A 6,778-nucleotide genomic window follows, 5' to 3' on the forward strand; every position below is an offset into this window, starting at 1 on the left:
GCCTTAACTGTACCTTAGTTGTAGCTTTCTGACAGCTCAGTAAACTATGCTGTTTCACTCCTGTACTTAAACCCAGTCTTTAGATACACTTGCAGTCTGTGACTGTAGCTGCTGCTTATACAAATGTCAGATCAAGATATGATTGAGCCAATCATAACTGAAAGCAGAAACGGATTAGCCCTTGTTGTGCACCCCAGCTATACATAAAATCAATAGATCGCTGTATGTATTAACGTTACTTCAGCCTTTAATAAATCGATTTGATTTTGTCCAGGGTTTTTCCGGAGCGCTTGCAAAGAGAGGAAATAAAAAAGTGACCAGAAGCGTCTACCAAGATGCTATTTGTTTACACTGGTACTATAAAAACCAGTGTATACACAACTCTGAAATACCATCATTGAAACCATAGGCTTACCCAAACCCAGAAGTTTCTATCCCCAGTTCCGTTTTATTCGTAACAATTACGTTAACTTACATACCTGTCCGATCATTACGTGGTAAAGGTTAGATGTTCATAACGTGTGAAGTGCAGAATAAATCCAATATCCCCTCGGCAGAATGTTTGGAGACACTCCAAAGAGGTAGGTTCAGTGCACAACCAAAAGTGAACATAGCTTTGTTACGCATCCTTCGTCTGCCATCTCGGACACGAATCACCAGTAGCTATCTCCAAAACCAGAGAAACCACAATGTTTAGCTATCCTAGCCAAATAGTCTTTTTACAGAACGGCTAACGTTTTTAGCTAGTGCTGGTTCCTAGTGCTTTACATTTATACATTATCAATTACTTGTGTGCCGCCATTGTCTTCGGGAAGTGTAGCTGCACCCGCGCGAGCACCAGTATTTTTAGACAGGTTAACTATTTAACAAGGTTGCTGTAATATTATTAGCCTAAAGCTGAGCTGTAATCCTGCGGCATGTGCGGAGCAGTAACGTTAGCCATGATGTACCCTAATTAGCACTGCAGTCACGGGCGGACAATGAAGCTCCCCCCCACTGGTGTCGTTCACTTTAGCTAACTAGTTCATAAGCGCAGATAACATGAGTAGCACACGTCAATCAGTTATCATTATTATTATCTACCTTGACATATCTTAGTAAATAAAATTAACGTCAGATAAGTGAGGTCAGGCAATTGTAACTCTAGCTACGTCGATAGCAAACGTAAGACCCATCATGACTAGCAGACAAGTAACGAGAACGAAAATTTACATATGAAACGAAAAATTACATATTTTGATCATTAAACGAATGTTACCTGGGATAAGCTAACGCTGTCAATATATTGGAGACTAGCTAGCTAACATACCCTACATTAACGCTAGATGCTAGACTATCTACCTATCCTGCATGTGGCTGTAGCTATCAAGCTATTTAGCGTCGTTATGTTAGCCACTTTCCACATTAACTAACTTAATGTTAGTAAACCTAAGTACACCTCAGCCAGTATGTCTAGTATAACCGTAATGTTAGTTAGTTAGCGGTAACTAAGCACGGGTTACAGAGCCACTCTCATTCAAGTTAAATAAATATATCGATACCACACCCAGGCTGCCTGATTGTTTACTCATGGCCTGCTTCTGTATTCAGGGTCGCGAGGGGCAACCAAGGTACGACAAGTACCGCCTTAAGGTACCGCCCCTTCCCGCAGGCTGCATCGAGGACCATAGACATATACATATGTATATATGTCTGTGTCGAGGACCTCCTCAGTTACAACGACAACGAGCGTGTGGTCGAGTAGGCACATCGAAATATACATAGGTCTGCAGCTGGCGTGCCTGCCTAGCTCATAAAGTGTATATCATAGAGTTCAGTGGCCTAACTCCGTGAAGCTGGCTTGGGTACTTCCGGTTAGAGTTTTTCAAAATAGAGGTTGGGTAAATACAATTATTTCTTAAGTGTAATTGTGTCGTTTTCCTACTTGTAACTAAAACGGTTGGATATAACTGGATATAATATATTCATATTTGTAAGATTATACAGTAATTTCTGTGAAAGTCACATTCTCAGCAAAAGCTGATTGTGTTTTAGTGTATCCCGGGCATGCATCGCCATGCACTGTCAGTTAACTACCGGCTCATTTGCATACCTGATTACTACAAAAGCTAAAAATGATTACTGAATAAAAGAGGGTATATATTTAATGTATAAACATATCTTTAAGATTATACAGTCATTTCTGTGTGAAATCATGTTTCCAGCAATTGTTGCAGGTGTTTTAGTATGTCTCAGGTATGCATTGCTATTCACTGTCAGTTCACTACTGGCTCATTTGCATACCTAATTACTGAAAAAACAAAAAAATGTTACAAAATGAAAGAGAGCATTTCTGTGTGAAAGCCAAGCGGAGAAACCAGACTTCGTTTTTGAAGCTCATTTCCTGGTCTTGTTGTTCCTGGTTGCTCACTAGCGCCACTACGATTGGCTCCAGTATAGGTGTTTTCATATCCGTTTTCCATGTAAGTCTACGGTAAAAATGCCGTCAAAATACGGAGTCAATAATTTTTTCTCATGAGAACAAATAGTCACAATATGTGTATTTTATTCGGCTTATGACTGTCCGTGGGTCGATTTCATGATTTATTGTGTCATTTGGGCACTGTTATAACATTTGTTGTGGACCAATGAGGTAGGCTACAGTTTTCCTGATTACTGCTGAGGACTAAGCTACAGTAGGGGCTACAGTCACTGGGGTGGGAGGTGGCGCCTCTTGGCCTTGACATTGCGGCTCCGACCACGGTCCACCTGTGCGAACTCAGAAAATGCAGGCATCCCATTTCGTAGTGATTTCATTATGGCGTGTGCTATTTACAGCTGCACTAGACGACCATAAAATAACCATCCTCTGAAGTTTTTCGGTAGCCGAGTCATTTTTACTATTTCCTTTAGCCTACTTAACCAAATAATTAGTTGGCAGAAAGTGTAATCAGCTTGCTATATTTGGTAGTCCAGTAGCCTATGCTAAAACAGTTCGCAACTTTGGCTACCAAGCCATTTGACTAGCTAGCTAACCCTAACCGGCAAATATTCAATCTGTCAAACGTGTTTGACGGCTTGTCAGTCGTGTACATTCCGTAAATGTCTACCTGGGCCATGCTTCAGGCATGTGACAAAGCTACTATAATCCCGATTTTGGGATAAACAATGCAAAATTTTCAGTTTCACGAAGCGAATTAAGAGTCTTAAGGTTTATTTGCTGGATAACATGCAACACACGATGAAATCACACACAGAATTTAACTAAATTAACCATCTTTGTAAGACTGGCATTTAGAAAGGAACATGTTTTTAGCATTTAAGAGACCGACAAGAGCATTTAAGACAGTGGTTCTCAGTCCTGGGGGCTCCTTGCGTATATTGGCTTTTCTCCATTGGTTTTGATGATCTACAAGAAAAAAAAAATAGCCTAATAATAATTAGAAATTCAATGTACATTATTTTTGTCTTTATGCACCAGGTGGAAAACTTGCTGTACAAAGTGCGTTGTCATATTTACACGCCTGCACGATCAGTTATTAAAATAGGGCCTACTTGGTAGATTTGTTAATCACCGCTGACAGTGTTAATTTTTATTCGGTAAAAAGTGACTTGCGAACGATCGGTCAGCTAGCGTCACCCAGCAAGTGAACACCACAAATGGTGATGGAGTAGTAGCAGTGACTGGCTCATTAACTGACTGTGGCGAAAACCTACGATGATAACTTGCTCGGTTAACAGCAGGTCTACCAGACAGTTATGTGAAAATTAGCCTAGTCAAATCACCAGTAGCCTACACATCTCTGATTGATTGACCATCAGTGTAGTTGATGTTCCTCCCCTGTGGTTCATATTGCTAATGCGTGAGCTAACCACGGGTAGCCTACCTAGCTCACTGGCAAGCTGATATGCAAGCTAAGCATATTCGTTTTGCTGAGAAACATAAATTGAAGATAACTGAACATAATTGTATTATTAATGTCATACATATAACGTGATTACATGACACAGTAGCCTACAGTCACGGATGGAAATTAAACACCGTAAACATTTGATAATATATTTTAAAACATAACGGCAGCCAGTCAGCTAGCCTCAAGTTCGTTCTGCAGTCGTTTGTACAGTTTGATGGGCTTTTCCGCACCGGACTGTCAATTACATTGTAAAAATCACAGAACCGCTTAACTCTATGGTTTTGGCTCCAAATTGACAACATGGCCGCGCCCGCCATTGAGCTTCAAAACGTGTTTTAGAGACCCACGGAGAGTCAATGGGTGACGTCACAGTAGCTTTGTCCATATTTTTTACAATCTCTGGTGAAAGCATGTCCACAGAAATTCTTGTTGGTGTGCTATTGTAGCCTGTGGGCATGCATTCCCATCATTGAGATGGCAGGTATGCCATCTCGCCAAGTTATGCCTTGGTAGGGCGGCATGCCCCATACTGATACAGCACCGAGAGTTTGGCACTATTCGGGGTTTCCTACAGAAATAACCACAATGACCAGACTCTCAGCCCTTGAAATCATTCATTTCGGTACCTTCTGACCCCATTTCAACAGACAGGATTCACAAACAACTTCACACGGCTGCACAATAAAGTCCCAAACTTACAGGATTTTGAGTTTTCTCCTTCTTGTTCTTGCCTGATTACATCATCACAATGCTCCAAAGTCCACAAACAATATGCATCCCCATTAGATATTTCCCTACACCAGCCAATCAAAACATTACATTCACACACAAAATAGACATATTTTTCACCAAAAATCTTTTTCAGTTCAGTCCACACATTTTCTATGGGATTCAGGTCAGGACTTTGTGATGGCCACTCCAATACTTTCACTTTGTTGTCTTTAAGCCATTTTGTTACAACTTTAGAGGTATGCTTAGGATCACTGGGCCTCATTCACCAATATCTTCCCAAGCTTTTTCTTAAATTTGTTCTTGAGAAAGGTCCTAAGAAAAGTCTATGCCAGATTCATGACGTGTTCTTAAACCACAGAATTGTTCGCAAATGTGTTCTGAAAATGATGAATCCCATTGTCCTCATAAATGGAAAGCGTGTGCCAGTTGTTCCTAATTAGGTAAACGCTCCGCCAATCCCCATAAAAGGGTATGATACTGCAGGGCCGTGTGCACACAGAAATCGAAAAGAAAAGATGAGAGCAAAGTCAATAATGTCCAAACGAAAATCTAAGGACGGTGGAGCACCGGACTCCAAACGTAAGAAAAACTTCAGTAGTTCTGAAGTGGAGGTATTGCTGCAGGAAGTGAACAGCAAACAACCGGTCATATTTAGTAGCGTCAGTAGTGGATATAAAATAACATAAAAAAAGATGCATGGGATGCTATTACTCGTTCAGCGAGCGCTGTATCCAGAGAAGGGCGCACAACTGATGTAAAAAAAAATGTTTTGATGTCAAATCTGAGGCAAAAAAAAAAAATGCTGGTGGGAGTGGGCGCAAGGAATTGCGTGTTATGCATTAAAACGACAAAGCGCTTCTCGTCACATTAATACCGCCAATTAAATCAACTGCCTGTCATTTTGGTGTCACCCCCCTCTGATGGTGTCACCTGGTGCAGTCCCACCTCTAGTGACGCCACTGGTGTGAACGTTCCCAGGAAGGAATATACCTTGCACCCAAACTTCCCTGGGACAGTCTGCTGCCGGTGACACCCCTTTGATCTGCGGCAGGTATGCCATCCCAACAAGTTACATCTTGGCGGGGCAGCATGTGAAGTATACAACGAAGATTGTGCAGAGCAGTAACTTGAGAAGGCTACAGCTATGTCCCAAACCGCACACTTCCACGCTCTGAGTTTGCATAGCGACGACGCATCCATCTTGGAGTGTGAATCCAAACAGAAGTGTGGTAGTGCGGAACATGAAGTACCCAGATGCGCACTCAGTTTGTTCAAAATCTGACGTGTGCATCCATGCCTGCTCCAACTAGAAAAAATCCCATCATAAACAGAAGCCTCATCTGCAGCTCTGCCAGGTTCCGTCAGTATGCCTATGACCAAAGAAAAGTGTTACTTCATTCACATTTAACCTTTATTTTACCATGCAGGTCAATTTAAGATTGGGAAAAAAAACTTATTGCAATGATGGCCTGACATGAGACAGAAAACCCTATGGTGGTTTCAGGGGGGCGGGAGTAAAAATAACAGTAAAGGGTAAAGACAAGTGGAAAACCATGAGTCCTACAGCTGCGACAGGTTATTTATAAAGTGGTCATACAATAGGGAGGTAATCTAACTGAAAGATTAAAACCTTTTTGCAGACAGGTCCACCAGTTCTTCAGAACGCGTCTGCACCACTCCGTTTCTAGTTTTGGTGTGTGCTGCATTGTAGCAGTGCTCACTGATGCTTGCTGGACTGAGGTATGGAGTCATCAACCATCTTCTCTAAGGATATCCAGAGTCTCCTAATAGCTTTCCAGAGTACCTCCCTGCTTCAAATTCTACATACAGTGAACTGCTTTAGGCCCTGTCCACACGTATACGGATTTTTTTAAAAACATAGTTTTTTCCCCTCCGTTTTGGCCTCCCGTCCACACGAAAACGGCGTTTTAGGTCACTGAAAATGAAGCTTTTTGAAAACGCCTTCCAAGGTGGAGATTATTAAAAACTCTGGTTTCTCTGTCTTCATGTGGACAAGAAAAACTGAGCTTTATGAAAACACTGACATCATGTCAACTCGCGTATCTGTTACTATGGCAATCGGTGTATTGCGCATGCGCAATCGTTTTAGCGTTCTCATGTGGACGGAGATATTTTTTTAAATGACGGTCATG

The 6,778-nt window shown here is 41.6% G+C and overlaps 1 protein-coding gene across 3 annotated transcripts in view; it reads right to left on the reverse strand.

The window, feature by feature from the left end:
* ccdc142 (coiled-coil domain containing 142) overlaps positions 1–1,783 on the reverse strand; it is a 47,709-nt gene extending 45,926 nt beyond the window's left edge. Inside the window, exon 1 of one of the 3 annotated variants that reach the window (XM_064344132.1) lies at positions 1,547–1,783. The gene's annotated coding sequence lies outside the window, so the exon portion shown is untranslated. Of the gene's footprint in view, positions 1–479 lie in introns of all 3 variants that reach the window. The other 2 variants (XM_064344131.1, XM_064344130.1) reach the window with 2 other exon arrangements.
* Between the last annotated feature and the right edge of the window lie 4,995 nt (positions 1,784–6,778).

Source organism: Anguilla rostrata, chromosome 7, assembly GCF_018555375.3.
Source record: "Anguilla rostrata isolate EN2019 chromosome 7, ASM1855537v3, whole genome shotgun sequence".
NCBI classification, from domain to species: Eukaryota; Metazoa; Chordata; class Actinopteri; order Anguilliformes; family Anguillidae; genus Anguilla; species Anguilla rostrata.